The sequence below is a fragment of the Triturus cristatus genome, chromosome 3_2, assembly GCF_964204655.1.
Source record: "Triturus cristatus chromosome 3_2, aTriCri1.1, whole genome shotgun sequence".
NCBI classification, from domain to species: domain Eukaryota; kingdom Metazoa; phylum Chordata; class Amphibia; order Caudata; family Salamandridae; genus Triturus; species Triturus cristatus.
Window position 1 is genome coordinate 529530969 of NC_140584.1, and position 17070 is coordinate 529548038.

Genomic DNA, 17070 nt, shown 5'->3' on the forward strand with positions numbered 1-17070 from the left:
GTGATGTTCGTCCCCTTTCCAGAGAGTAAAATAAAAAGTATTACACATCCGGCAGTGGATGTGTGTTTTATTAACTGTGAGGGGGGTTTCTTGCATAGTTTTGGTCGAATTTTTGTCGAATCCCCTTTGAATGGCTTGGTGTGCATGTGTATTAAATGTGCCCGTCAATAGCTACCCATGTTTGTATAAATAAACGACAAGGGTGTCTACCGGGATTAGGCACGGTAGAGCATCAGACATGTCAGAGCTTCACTAGTGGTGTAAATACATTCCACGTGGATTAATTGCATGCATAGTCGCCTTTTAATGAATATCACGCAAATCGTCATGGTGATAGGTACGTACGGTTTGTCCAGCATGTCCTAGGTGTGTCTATAAATATATATTTTTTCAAAATAATAAAAAACAGTGTCCGGCCCTGGGGATTGGGGTCAAAAAAATATAATTAGGAGACAGGCCCTGGGGGATGGGGTCATCAGGGCCAATAAATTAGAATAAGAAGGGGAACCACACAGCCCCCCTTCTTAAAAAAATAAAATAAATAAAAGACTGGCATCGTGCCGGAGGCCATGCCCCCTCCATGCAGCACTCTGCAAACGCGCCCCCAACAGGCATCTCCAGTATGCGCCAGGGAGCTGCGCTGCAGACAGGTGTTCTGAGGCCAAGCCCCTTTTTACACCTCTCTGCAACGCAGCTCTGTGGCGCTTACTGGAGGTACCTAGTGGTCTAGTGTGACCCTAGGGACCCTTAGGATTCAAGGGGACTTAATCTCTCAACTTAGAACAGCCACAGGGCGCGTTTACACAGTGGTGAAGGGAGGGGACGGGGCCTGAGGTGACGTGTGCAAACACGCACCATGGCACGTTTTAAATTGGGGATATAATTTCCCTTCAATACTGAGGGCCCCTGGGGGCTAACTAGCCCACCAAGTGCTTCCAGTAAGCGCCACTGAGCTGCATTGCAGAGAGGTGGTCCAGGCCGTGCCACTTTTTACACCTCTCTGCAACGCAGCTCTGTGGCACTTACTGGAGGTACCTAGTGGGCTAGTTGGACCCTAGGGACCCTCAGGACTCAAATGAACTTAATCTCCCAACTAAAAACGGACACAGGGCGTGTTTACACAATGGTGAAAGGAGGGGACGGGGCCTGAGTTAACGTGTGCAAAAACGCCCTGTGGCCTGTTTTAAGAGGTAGTTTTAATCCCCATGCCCTATTATATACTAGGGGCTTATAGAGGAGGTAAGGCTAATCACAGGGAGACCCCAACGCATAATGTTCCCTAGTGTATGTAGGTGTTTTCACTGTATTCTAAGTGTCTTTTAACATAGCACTGGCTCTAGGACTGGTTAGTCAGACTCAGTTACCACCAGTATCCGTCTGAAAAAGTTGAGGGTACAGGATGATTTTGCAACAAGGCTTCTTTCTGCTCTTCTTTTTGTTCTTTCTGCACGTTATCCTTCTTCCTGCACTTATCTTCGTATTTGAGGACTTCTGTTGCTTCTTTCTGCACTTCTTTTGTTTCTTTCTGTGCATTTTTCTTCTTTCTTCACATGTCCTATCTCTGTAGGCATAGTTAGAAATTAGCATTTAAAAAACCTTTGAAATTAACAGAAAAAACCATAGGTTTCAGGCATGTTATAGTTAGGAATTAGCATTTAAAAAACCTCAGAAATTCACTGAAAAAACCATAGGTTTCAGGGGTGTTATAGTTAGCTGGACTTTTCACTTGTACAACACCATTGAAATGTGGATTTTCCTGGTCAGTTATGTCCCCTATCTTGGACCCCAACGGTTCTATGTGCATGTCACAAGTACATGTATGTTCCCTCCAGTTCCAGTTATGAAGACGCAAATACATGTGCGTCCACCGTCAACATGTCCTCTGTCAGATCCGCCATGAATAGGCCGGATATTCCATTCCTAAATATGAAAGGCCACCGGCTTTATATGGTTCACTTATGCCATTTTACAGTCCAGGCAAGTAGGCCCTGATTCTGTCATCAAACTCCTTTTGCCTTCTGCCTCTGAAAGCTCCAGTCTGAGCCTGCATCTGTGACCATGAACTTTGTCTCATTCTCTGCGCGGCTCACGAAGCCTGACATCAGCCTATTCTCTGCCAAGAACTATATTTCACCTTCGAATTATCTGCTTCCCCCTCAGCCGATGCATTCCTGCCTAGTAGTTTAAGTAAACATTCTTCCAGTTACCAAGCAAAAGGCCCGGCTTCTCTGTCCTCATGCAAGTAATTCATAGCCCTGTCACCATGGAATATTCCTACCCCCTCGCATTCAGTGTAGACACTTAGACGCTTGTACACGCACGCACAGTCAGTATAGAATAGATTCTGTCCGAGAGTCCTTCTTTTGTGGATAACATAGTTCTTTAAACATAGGATGTTAGATATGATTTGGGATTAGGTTGACCTGACCCCCCAGACTTTTCGTCTCCACATGTAGAGCTAATGTCAAGTCCCCTTCCCCCCCCTAGTTACACGTCAATTACACGTCATACTGCTGCGCGCGCATCTATGTCAAGTATTATCTTATAGATCCACCTATGTATGACATCATAACCAATCATGTTTCCTTTTTACTCCTTATTACACCCATTTTCGGTTACGCAGGTACAACGTCAAGTTCCTTATCAATTGTTACGCCTACTGTATTTGCTTCATTATAATGTATGTACTATAAAAGTTACTTCTTGTCAATAAAGTATGTACTTCACTTCCTGAACCCCCGTGGTGATGGAACTTGGAGCATCCGATTATAATCGATTATTGGAATAAAGCCCATTCCGAAACTCTAATATCACGGATTCTGCCTCTCATTTTACTGAGCTATTTTATTATGATTCTGTATCAAATTCAGTCCCGGTAAAGGAATTTTATTTACCACATGATGGCGCCCGAATAGGGACACTTTCTCATCTCACGCGCCGGCGGTGAGTTGTAGGCCCGGTCTCCTGCCACAGCTGGACGGACAATTACGCGTACCAGCAGGATTTCCTGTATCTCCCTCCGGTCAAGCGGGGGCGACTGAGACTACGATCAACACCCAGACGAGGCGGTGAGAAGTGCGAAGTATCCCGACCAGAGCCTAGCTGAGAGAGCAAGATCCGAGGTATACAGAGACCCACCAGTTCGAAGTCAAGTCCAGTTTCCGACGAGTCGAGTCGAGTCCAGTCCGGTTCAAGTTCAAGTTACCGAGGCCTTCCGTTTCCGAAGCTACCCGGTGAGTACCATTACTGGGGAGGCATTTCTGACGTGCACATAGGTTGTGCCGGTCAAGACGGGTTTGGGTACACAAATCCGGTCTGCACTGTTTCAGCAGTGTATCTGTACTGTTTAGCAGTGTATCAAGTATTCCGAAGTATCTAGTTATTGTCAAGAATTATGCTTGGTGATTAGTTATGCAGACGATCATCATTGTTGCTTATTCTAAAGGTTAAAAAGGTTTAATGTTTAATGTCTAATGTGTTAAACGTCCTGCATATTGTGGTATGAATGGTTGTTCATTAGTGTGCTTTTGTATTAAGTGTGTTCAAAATTAAGTATCGGATCAGTTGTCAATATGCCGCTCTTTTCGAAATTAAGACAGATCACTACTAGGAAAGGGGTACTTGAAGAAGCCGTCCCTATTCCTCCTAGGGATACTCCAGGGCACTTCATGTATCACAAACATGGCTTAGACGCTATATTATTTCTTGATTTATGGGTAGACTACACCAAGGGATTACCAGAAAGTCAGAGGTGGCCCGCAGCTGGGACCTGGGATGCAGAGTGCATCATGAAAGTCGAGGAAGAGTTATGGAAAAGGAAAGTCAGACAGTCACAGAAAGACGCTGTTGAGTTATGGCGTAAAGAATCTCATAGACGTACAGAAAAAGCACGTAGACAGGAAGAGAAGAGTAAAGAAAGTTCAAATAAAGTTCAAGAAGATCTATTAATTGAGGAAGGTATCCGAGTGAAATCAGAACAAGTAGATAGACAAAGAAATGCCCTCATGAATGGTATGTATCCCCTTCTAGCCGAAGGATTACCTAAGGCTACTCTAGAGATACCGAAAGACTTGTCACCCCCATTATTCCCAATTAAGGTACATCCTAAGGGGCATCCTAGAACCGCAGAAGATGTTTTTCTTTCCTCATATTTAGATGACGTAGCTCCCGAGTATGCTAATTCCACCCTACATAGACCGCATACCAGGGAGGTCCAACGCCAAGATCCAGCACCCGTATCCCTACAGCAACAAATCGAGTCACAAGTTCCGGCAAGCACATCTGTTTCCGCATCTGTCCATACAGGTACTTCCATAGCTGTGTCCACACCTATAGTTGCTGTGTCACGTTCGACGAATCCTTTCACACCCGACGCCCCAGATGGGGCCACGGGAGGTGCTACCAATACTTTTTCCACGCCACCTAGAATAAATAAACTTATTTTTCAAGAGTCAGCGCATTCACGTACACCCAAATTCGTAAGTGAACGTGCGCTTAAGGAACTTCTTATAGATTGTAGATATGACCCGGTGATCGGTAAAGAGGACGAAATGATCCTGGCATCATTACGTATCAGACGAGCCGCAGGGTATTTAGCGAAGTTACCAGGAATGACTGCGCATCTAGATAAAATATATCATTTTGTTCAAACAGGGCGAGATCCAGAATGTATTAACAGAGCTATGGAATACCAGAAAGTAGAGATACAGGGGGAACTGTTACGTTTCCTCATAAACTGTGTGATCAGAAATCAAGACCGACCGGGGGTAGACCCGGATGCAATGCAAATTCTTACAAGATGGAGCCAGAATATATCAGAAGGGAGACACGATAAGCAAAATTGTATAATAGCCATGTGCCGAAAGATCCGTAAAGAAATAGAACGCCTACACGAAGAGCGATTAGAGACAGACGAGTTCGAACCAAGCGAGGAAGAAGGGTCAGGACCGCCCGCGGGACAGTTGGACACCATAGCCTATGTAGGTAGAGGAAGATCTTGTAATAGGGATCAGACTAGATGTCATACTGACTCAATACGTCCGATATGTCCAGATAATAACAAGAATTTCCAAATACCTATAATTAATATAAGGTCTAACGAGCATTCGTTCCAAACTGCCGACAAACTACTCCGAGAACGAAGGGGTTATCATTTTCTCGATTCTATGGATGAACAAGATTTAGCCAGGGCAGCTGTCCACTGGGTGGACAGTCCCGGAAAATATAGTGATGCTACAGTAGTACGCACATTTTTGAATCTCACCCCAGATGAACAGAGGTTAGCTGGGATTTATATGATTCAACAACTCATTATACTATATCGGAGTCAGCATTCGGACCCTGGTCCCTTACCTGACATATTGACTGAATTGCTTATGAATAAATGGAGAGGTCCAGGTACTGAATTAATTAAAGAAATTCTAGTATCAAGAAAGCAGTATATTCTTTTTGTATGCTCAGAGCATGCCTCATTGTCCGGCAAGGAAAGAACAACGTATCACATGGATAGACAGAATCCCTTACGAGAAGTGCACCCAATAAAAGGCGAGGACAACCAGTTTAGGCGCGTATTTGTATATACGCCCATATCAAAAATAGAACTGTTACAAATGAAGAAAGTGGTACCCAGTCATGACAAAGATCCAGCGGGTTTTCACCGAGAAATTAAAGACATGTTACTCATGGGAGAGTATACCTATCCCGACATTATGACAATATTAAAGGTGTTGATGCCTGCTGGCATTTATGAGAAACTCAAGGAAAAAGAGTGGGAGGTAGGAGACCAAAAGATAGAATGGTCAGCATTAGAAGCAGAAGAAAGGGCCCGAGGTCCAGGTTCGGGGCTTGGGGACAAAACTAAAGCACTACCAGGTTTACTAGTACAGGTACTGCCACGTTTATTAACTACGAAAAAGGAAGATTGGGGTACAATTTCAGCCTGTAAACAGAAGCAAGATGAAGACACTAGTGATTACTATGCCCGATTCGAGAAATGTTTTGGTATAAATAGTGGCATAAAAGCAAGTAGCGAATCATACCCGCATCTGTTTGTAACAAAATTAGTAGAAAATGCTCTGCCCCCAGTGAAGAATAGAGTATTAAAATTCGAGAGTACCTGGCAAGGTAACACTCCAACACAAATGTTACAAATGTTACAGTACCATCACAATAGAATTAGAGAGGAACAAGAACATGAACACAGACGCATGAAAGACACAAAAATGAAAATGCTAGTTTCCCAGACAGTACCAGCTGAAGGACATAAAAAGGGTATGACACATTCCGATTCAGCAGGACCTGTAAAAGGGACATGCAATTATTGTAAAAAGCCAGGTCATTACGTACACGATTGTCCAGTGCTAAAACATAATATCTCTATAGGTAAAACACAAGAAAGATCACGGCCACTAAGACAAGATCAGAATGAACAAGGAGCTATGCAGCATGCCCAGGCCATGCCAGCCGCACAACAGCCAATACAGTTTGTGCCAGCTGCACCACCGTTGCCTGCTGCTGCCACACAGACCACAACACGACAAATGTATCAGACTGCACAGTATGAATATCCTGAGTATCAGCGTTACGCATGAACTAGCCTAGAGAGGGAAGTTGACTTACCCCTTATCGAGATTCCTGTAGATCAAGAAGGACCTTATGTACATAGTGAATTATTAGGTCAAGATAGAAAATTTTTACTCGATACAGGGGCAAGTCGAACAACTATAAAACGTAGTGAAGTTCCAGGGGCACCCCTCTCAGGCTCTCAGAATATTTCCCTTGGTTTTTCAGGAAAACCTATTGTTAATGAAGTATCACAGCCTCTTCCACTTACGATAGGACCTTTGACCCGAACTACAGATTTATTGCTTACTAAATCATGTCCAGAAAACTTGCTAGGAATAAAAACTCTGAAAGCCCTAGGAGCCATAATATGTTGTTCTCCGGAAGGAGTAAGGTTGTTTTTACGTGATTTTAAAGGTCACTATGTATCTAGAGACATGGATCCCCGACTACAGACTTTACCTACACATCTATGGGCACAAGGCCCTACTGATGTTGGTTGCATGAATATTACACCATATCGAGTCACACTCAAGGCAGGAGTGGTGCTACCACGAATGCGACAATACAAGTTACCACCAGATGCTGTAGCGGCTTTACTACAAATCATTGACGAGCTAATTGCCCAAGGAGTAGTTGTAGAAACAGACTCCAATGTATGTAATTCACCGATAATTCAGATTCTTAAACGAACAGATCCTACAGCCCCGCCAGTATATCGATTGGTTATTGATCTGCGCGAGTTAAACAAATGCATTGTGCCACAATTTCCTGTGGTTCCAGATATCTCGTCATTATTGACAGCTATTGATTCCGAAGCAACATTCTTTACTGTAATTGATCTCAAGAATGCCTTTTTCAGCGTCCCAATAGATCCGGAAAGTCAATATTTGTTCGGATTGAGTTTAAATGGGCGCAGCTTTAAATTCTCACGCGCACCTCAAGGATTTACAGAAAGCCCCAGCATCTATAGCCAAGCACTGAAACGAGAACTTGACAGTATCCACATGCCAGTTAACACTGCTCTGCTTCAATATGTCGATGATCTGCTGATCACCGCGAGAAGCGAACCCGAATGTGAGAAAGCATCACTGACAGTTTTACAATTTCTAGCCGAAAAGGGGCACAAGGTGTCCCCTTCTAAGCTGCAATTCTGTGTCCAGCGAGTTGTTTATCTTGGACACTCGCTGTCCAAGGAGGGAAGGCAGCTTACACCCCACCGCATTCAGTTAATAGCTAACATGCCAATACCCAAGACACAAAAGGAAGTACGAGCTTTCATAGGCCTCACGTCATATTGCAGGCAGTGGATCCCTCAGTACGCATTTCTAGCAAAACCACTCATTCAGTTAACCACACAGGAGGCAGCCACACCGACTGTTCTCCCTTGGACTCAGGAACACACACAAGCTTTTGAAAGCCTAAAGAAAGCTTTATGTCAAGCACCCGTTTTAGCAACGCCATGTTACAGAAAACAGTTTACACTCTTTGTTACAGAACGCGAAGGTACTGCCTTGTCAGTACTCACACAGGAACAAGCAGGAGCACACAAACCATGTGCTTATTTTTCTAGTACATTAGATCCCGTAGCTCAGGCTTTGCCTGCGTGCCTGAAATCAGTAGCAGCGACAGCTTTAGCAATCAGACAAAGCGATGCCATAGTGTTAGGACATCCATTGACAGTTCAAGTACCACACGCAGTAGAGGTTCTTGTAAATAGAACGCAAACACAACACTTGACTATAGCGCGACTTACAGGATATGAACTTACATTGTTTCAGCCACATATAGAAATCAGACGCTGTAACACATTGAATCCTGCCACACTTTTACCTGTAATCGGAACAGACCCACTAGCCCATGACTGTATTGAAGTTATTACGATAACGACGAAACCCAGACAAGACTTAACCGATGTCCCATTGTCAGATCCAGACCTGACATTGTATGTAGATGGTTCATGCATGAGAACAAGTACAGGAGAGTTAGTGGCCGCTTACGCAGTCACAACAGATACTGAAGTCATTGAAACTAATCGTATAAATACTTTGTCAGCTCAAGCCGCAGAGCTCATCGCTCTGACACAAGCCTGTATTCAAGCCACGAATAAAAAAGTCAACATATACACTGACTCACGTTATGCATTCGGAGTTGTACACGACTTCGGCGTGCTGTGGCGAGAGAGAGGTTATTTAACTTCCCACGGTGCCCACATTCAGCACGGACCCCTCATTCATGCCTTATTAGATGCAATACATCTACCCACTGCAATATCAATTATGAAATGTAAGGCTCATACGAAGGTTACTGATATCATTTCCCAAGGCAATGATCTAGCCGACAGAACAGCTAAACAGACTGCTCAAACTCAAACCCCCGACATGACAAAGACAATAGTCCCGACACCGACACATTGTATGACAGTTAAAGATCCTACTCTTGACGTAATTGACATACAGACACATGCTACACCAGATGAAATAAAGAAATGGACTGAATTAGGAGGGATCCAAACGGACCAAGGATGGATGATGAAGGAAAAGTCTGTATGGTTCCTTCCTGACTCAATGGTCCAAGTTATAATTAACACTATACATAGTCCAGCACATCTAGGAGAAAAAGCTATGCTAGACAGCATTCAACACATTTGGTTCAATAAACATTTACGAGCAGCAGCAAAACAAAAGGTCCGTACCTGTATGATCTGTTGTCAGTTTAACCCAGGAAAAAGCGTTCCCGTAGAACAGGGTGGATTTCATACTCCTAATCATCCTTTTGAAGTACTCCAGATGGATTATATCCAGATGGAACGATGTCGAGGATTCAAATATGTTCTTGTAGTTGTCTGCGCTCTGTCCCGTTGGACAGAGGCATACCCGGTTTCAGATTACACTTCCCCGACTACTGCCAAACAGTTGGTTCGAGAATTCTTCCCACGATACGGTTTACCACGTGCTGTTCACTCAGATAACGGCCAGCCGTTCTCATCCGAATTAATGAAACACGTTTCACTTCTGTTAGGATATCAGTGGAAATTCCACTGTGTCCGACACCCCGAGGCAGCAGGTCTCGTAGAAAGACATAACCAGATACTGAAAATCAGAAATGTCCAAAATATGCAGAGAAAAAGGTGTCGACTGGGTAGTAGCGTTACCCGTTGCACTCTTTTACATGAGAATGGTAGCACACTCACGAACAGGGCTATCCCCGTATGAGGTGATCTTCGGCAGACCACCGAATATGTGGGGGACGCCCATACCACGCAAAATAACTGATATTGACTGTAATATGCTGACAGATTACTTGGCTTCCTTGATGTCTGCACTACAATCTTGTCGTTCACAGGTAGCTGCAGCCTTTCCCGACAACACTGAGGTGAAACCCCATGACGTTGTTCCGGGTGATCTTGTCTTTGTGAGGAATTTCGACCGAAAGACTCAGCTGGAGCCCAGGTGGAAAGCACCCAAGTTGGTCCTGTTGACCACGAGGACAGCCGTGAAGATCGAGGGCCGCAAGGGCTGGATTCATTCAAGTCATATCAAAAAATTTCATGGACTATCCTCGGATATAGACATTGTGCCCTGCACTCCCTCACAGACTGATTCAAAACTTCCTTTGGTTGAAAAAACTGAAACAGAACTTTATAAAGAAAAATTGAGGCCTAGAACGTCAGACAATTTGATTGTTTAAGTCCTCTCCAAGGTGAAGCGGTTGAATTTGTCCCTGACATGTATCCTCTAGACCTGAATCATGAACAGTCGCGAAAAATGTTGAAACGACAGGCGTATTATAAATCACTGCGTAGCCACTGTATGGGGACATTATTAATTCTGTTTTTTTTGAGTCTTTTAATAATTATTACAAGTATGTTGTTGCACATATATTACCCTATTTCTAGACATGTTTATAATGTTACTGCTGAACATTCTTTTAGTGACTTACCTCCGCATGAATTATCTTATAGACTTGCGCTGCGCAATAACACTTTCATTAGTATGTTACATCATTCCCATCAGACTAGTAATGCCACCAATTGTTGGGTGTGTGGCCGACTCCCTCCCTATCAGAATTATGAAGGAGTCCTGCCTTTCTTTCCACATCCATTCACACATAATGGCTCCTGTGGAGCATGGTTTAGTTTAATCAATTCCATAGACTCAGACACAGCAGTTTACCAAGATCATTGGATATGGGGAAACCTGAACCTAGTTTTACTCAAGGTCTGCTACCCTGACAAGGAGGGTCGCCCCAAAAGAACAGGAACTGATCTAGAAAATGAAGTATATGGATTAGGTAATTTTACACCTAATCTCATGATTCTAAATGTCGTATCCGAAGTTGAACTAGTCTTACCCACCATGTCAGTATTCCCAGCGAAGGGTGAATTGTGTGTAAGAAAGGTTGGTTCCATACATATGGGCCATAGTAAATGCACTACTATAGTAGAATTCCGTGATCAAGGCAAATCTTCATTTAAAGCTTCTCGCCACTCCTACTTTATATGTGGTCAGACTGCATATATGCGTCTACCTCCAGATTGGGATGGTACCTGCTACATTGCATTCCTTTTGCCACCCGTTTTTCTAGCTCCTCCTGATTATTACAGAAATATTCATTTAGTACACAACAGAAAGCGGAGAGATCTCCCCATTGTCGATTACACTGAGACGGCATGGGACAAGTATGTAGATTTTAATAAAGGCATCTTTCCCTATATAGGTACTGTTACTAATAGTAAGCTGATACGTAGATTAACCAGAACCCTTGAAGCAGTAGTGAATGAGACTATTTCCGCCTTAGGCAATTTAACAGAAGAGCAGTCTGCTATGCGGATTGTTGTGCTTCAAAATCGTCTTGTCCTTGACGTCATCCTGGCTGACAGGGGCGGAGCTTGTAGGGTCATCGGATCAAGCTGCTGCGTATTCATACCAGAAAATTCGCCATCTGTATATAAAGCCATCACTCGCCTTCATAAGATTGTAAACCAGATACACCAGAACCCAGGCACTTGGACTTGGTCCAGTTGGTTTTGGAGTGTGATATCAGCCTGGGGATGGAGAGTTTTATCCTTCCTAGGTATTGGCCTTCTCATACTATTCAGTTGCTGTCTATGTCTACAATGTGGACCAGCGATTTGTGGTCTGTGTGCCACATCGTGTATTCCACCACCAAGATTTCATTCAAGATCACGGAAGAAGAAAGAAGAACAAATGATGCTATATGAACAGATCAATGGATTGATGAAGATCGATATCTCTTGAAGGGCAAGTAGGGGACAAGGAGGGAATGTGGAAATGTGGATTTTCCTGGTCAGTTATGTCCCCTATCTTGGACCCCAACGGTTCTATGTGCATGTCACAAGTACATGTATGTTCCCTCCAGTTCCAGTTATGAAGACGCAAATACATGTGCGTCCACCGTCAACATGTCCTCTGTCAGATCCGCCATGAATAGGCCGGATATTCCATTCCTAAATATGAAAGGCCACCGGCTTTATATGGTTCACTTATGCCATTTTACAGTCCAGGCAAGTAGGCCCTGATTCTGTCATCAAACTCCTTTTGCCTTCTGCCTCTGAAAGCTCCAGTCTGAGCCTGCATCTGTGACCATGAACTTTGTCTCATTCTCTGCGCGGCTCACGAAGCCTGACATCAGCCTATTCTCTGCCAAGAACTATATTTCACCTTCGAATTATCTGCTTCCCCCTCAGCCGATGCATTCCTGCCTAGTAGTTTAAGTAAACATTCTTCCAGTTACCAAGCAAAAGGCCCGGCTTCTCTGTCCTCATGCAAGTAATTCATAGCCCTGTCACCATGGAATATTCCTACCCCCTCGCATTCAGTGTAGACACTTAGACGCTTGTACACGCACGCACAGTCAGTATAGAATAGATTCTGTCCGAGAGTCCTTCTTTTGTGGATAACATAGTTCTTTAAACATAGGATGTTAGATATGATTTGGGATTAGGTTGACCTGACCCCCCAGACTTTTCGTCTCCACATGTAGAGCTAATGTCAAGTCCCCTTCCCCCCCTAGTTACACGTCAATTACACGTCATACTGCTGCGCGCGCATCTATGTCAAGTATTATCTTATAGATCCACCTATGTATGACATCATAACCAATCATGTTTCCTTTTTACTCCTTATTACACCCATTTTCGGTTACGCAGGTACAACGTCAAGTTCCTTATCAATTGTTACGCCTACTGTATTTGCTTCATTATAATGTATGTACTATAAAAGTTACTTCTTGTCAATAAAGTATGTACTTCACTTCCTGAACCCCCGTGGTGATGGAACTTGGAGCATCCGATTATAATCGATTATTGGAATAAAGCCCATTCCGAAACTCTAATATCACGGATTCTGCCTCTCATTTTACTGAGCTATTTTATTATGATTCTGTATCAAATTCAGTCCCGGTAAAGGAATTTTATTTACCACACCGTTATAGTTAGTTCAGCTAACTATAACTCGCGCGCCCGCAATGCACTGCTGATGACGTCACATATTACATCACTCATGACATGGTCAGTGACATCACTCATGACATCACTGATGACATCTCAAATGACATCACGGAGCCACTGAATAAACCCTGGCTGGAATTGTCAAAGACACAGCGTCGTGTCCTTTTGTTGTGAGAGGAGTGCTGTTCATATTTAGCGGACCGAGCTTGGAGGTTCGCCTGACGACGCACCCGCTGATCTGGAGTTTGCGGTGGCTGTTCTAAGCAACGTGGCAAAGGATATATATATATATATATATATACGGTGTAACATGTGTAAGTAAAATATTGAATTTGCATTATATTATTTTGTATATTTTAAATGTATTATGAAAGTTAGCGAGGACTTTCCCAAATCGGCTACAACAATTAGTCAATTTTTCAATCATTAGTAGAACTAGCTTCATTCCCAAAAATGAGCATTAGCGACATTCTACAGGTTGCAAGCACCTTTAAATCAGGATCTCCACTAGACAAAATTTATTAGGGACAGATTGGACTATGAGAGAGGACAGATATATACCTTTGCCCGCCGATTTGATAATCTGTGACGCCAGAGAAATTTTGACCACTAGCTCAGAAGGAAGCTCTAAAATAAGTTCAGAGCCAGATACAGAACCATAAAATGGAACTGGGAATGCAAACAGGAGTACAGAGCTGCAGGGGCCTCCCTCAGTCACTGAGGAATTGCTTTTTTTACACCTAGACAGGCCTCAGAATACCCAACATAGGCCACAGTGGAAAGGAAAAAGGCAACAAGAAAACACAAGAAGTGAAGGGGAGGGAATGGAGCTATGCTCGGTAGTCAAAGTTAAGGACTTGTACCAACGGAAGTAGCAGATGTTCCAGCCACTATAATCAAACTGTCCAATTTGAACCTTCCGGACGAAGAAAAGAATGTACTATCATCAGGATTATCCTTCTGCACAAGTATGAACTTTAACTACACCCAGACCCGGATAGACTTTTATAAATTTGTGAAGAATCTAAAACTAAAGAAATTCTTCCACAATTGATTGGAAAAACAAACAAAAGAAAAACCAGAGCAGGAAGAAACCATTGCTCTTGAAGCTGAAGATTTAAATCTTTTATATGAACTACACCAACTAGAGAGAGAATGTGAAGACAAAGGACCATCAGATACAGTAAGAGACACTGCCGAAATTTTTGGTTTAGACATTTATAGAAGCATAAAACCCCCATTTAAGCCCAAATTCACTTTTGTCCCTAGCATACCTAAAGACTCAATTGACGTATTAATGGACTTAGTGGTAAAAGATTTGAAAGCATTGTCAGTGGAGTCAAGTGAAATGTTCTTGAAGGGGAACAGTGTGCATGATAAAAAGTATGCCATGGTTGTACAAAAAAATCAAAGTGTGGTCCTCTGGCCACTAGATATGTACAATGACTCCAGGTGCTATCAAAAGATACCCAATGGCAATTTGGCAAAAACCAAGAGTAAGTTCCATAAATACTTGGCAAGATGGAGGGGGCTAGGTATGATATAGGTATGATATCGCAAGATGAGTACCAGTTTCTCAAGGTGGATAATCCAGTGACACTCATATTATACCTCATACCAAAAGTATACAAAAATGCAGTGAAACCTCCTGGTAGGCCAATAATTTCTGCTATAGGTGGTCTATTCGAACCCACATCAATATACTTGGAATACTTTTTACAGGAGTTCGTAAAGAGACTCTCGGCGTACATACAGGACATGAGAGACTTTTTGAGAAAAAATGGAAATATAGTTTGGAAAGACACAATTTTCTTAATCACCCTCTAAGTGTCATCCTTATATACGAGTATTCGTCACGAGGATGGGTTGAGAGCAATGAGGCACTATCTGAATAAGAGATCAATAGCATTGTGCCAACACTCTGCCATGCTGGTGGAAATGGGGAGACTATGCCTTGAAAACAATTTTTTCATGTATGATACTGACACATATAGGTAGTTGAGGGGGACAGCCATCGGCATCTGCTTCTACCCAGCTATGCGAATTTGCATATGGGCTGGTGGGAGGAGCAGGTGCTCAAGGTTTACCACACTGAAGAGTGGGAAAATAATGAGGTCCTATGGACAGGGTCCATAGACGATCTCTTTCTGGTGTGGGAAGGGACAAGAGAAACTGCTGAGCAGTTTATATAACAACTGAATAGCAATTCTTTAAACATGTCCTTCACTGTAACCATAAGTAGCTCGCAGGTTTGTTTCCTTGATTTGGAGGTGTATGTAAAGGATAATGCTTTACACACACGCACATGCAGAAAGCACACAGCGGGAAATTCCATTTTGCATGCTAGGAGCTACAACCCCCAAAAGCTCAAAAACAGCATTCCCTATGCAGAACATCTCAGGATCAAGAGGAATTGCAGTGAACCATGAACTCTGGGAGTAGCACAGAAAGACCTAACTATCAGGTTTAAACAGAGGGTCTTTGACTCACAGGTACTTATAAAGCACTAGCCAAAGTGGGTCAGATTAGTGAGGAAATATGAATTTTGTGATCAGTTATGTCCCCTATCGTAGACCCCAACGGCTCCATGTGCATGCTATAAGTACATGTATGTTCCCTCCAGTTCTAGTTATGAAGACGCAAATACATGTGCGTCCACCGTCAACATGTCCTCTTTCAGATCCGCCATGAATGGGTCAGATATTCCATTCCTAAGTATGAAAGGCCACCGACTTTATGTGGTTCACTTTCCACATTTTACAGATTCAGGCGAGTAGGCCCTGAATTCTGTCATCAAGCCTTTTCCTGCCTTCTGCCTCTGAAAGCTCCAGTCCGAGCCCGCATCTGTATCCATGAACTTTGTCCTACTCCCTGCGCGGCTAACGGTGCCTGATCCAGCCTGTTGCCTGCCAAAAACTGTATTTCACCTTCAAGATTATCTGCTCCGCTCCTCATCCGATGCATTCCTGTCTAGTAGTTTAGGTAAACATTCTTCCAGCTACCGTGCAAAGGGCCAGGCCTCACTGTCCTCATGCAAGTAATTCATAGCCCCTGTTACCATGGAAGATTCCTGCCCCCTCGCATCTCATGTAGACACTTAGACGCTTGTACACGCACCAACAGTCAGTATAGAATAGATTCTGTCCGAGAGACCTTTCCTTTTGGATAATACAGTTCTTTAAACATAAGATATTAGATATGATTTGGGATTAGGTTGACATGACCCCCCAGACTTCTGTCTCCACATGTAGAGCTAAATGTCAAGTCCCCTTCACCCTCTAGTTGCACGTCAATCACACGTCATGCGGCTGCGCGCGCATCTCTGCCAAATATTTCTGCTGACATTGCAGGATTCTCTTATGGATCCACCCACTTGTGACATCATGTATAATGACGTTTTCTAAGTTACGCCTATATGTCCGCCTTTTTTAGTTACGTATGCATATTTTATCTATCTTATCAACTGTTACGCCTCCTGCATCTGTTTCACTGTAATGCATTTCTTATAAAAATGATTACCTGTCAATAATGTATTGCCTTCCTTCCTGAACCTCCATGGTGATGGAATTTGAAGCCTGCAGTTCGAACTGTAATTCCTTTGTAGAGGAATAAAGCCTTTTAGAACCTCTAATGCCACGGATTCTGCCTCTTATATTTACTGAGTTATTCTTACTAGACTTTACCGCATAAAAAATAGTACCGTAATGAAATATTTACCACATAAATTGGCGCCCGAATAGGGACACTTTCTCATCTCACGCGCCGGAGGTGCGTTGCAGGCCCGGTCTCCTGCCACAGCTGAACGGACAAAAACGCGTACCTGCAGGATTTCCTGTATCTCCCTCCGGCCGAGCGGGGGTGACTGAGGCTGCGATCAACACCCAGACGAGGCGGTGAGAAGTGCGAAGTATCCCGACCAGAGCCTAGCTGAGAGAGCTAGATCCGAGGTATACAGAGGCCCACCAGGTACCGATGTTCCGAGTCCAGTCGAGTCGAGTCCAGTCCGGTCCAGTTTCAGTTCAGTTCCGAGGCCTTCC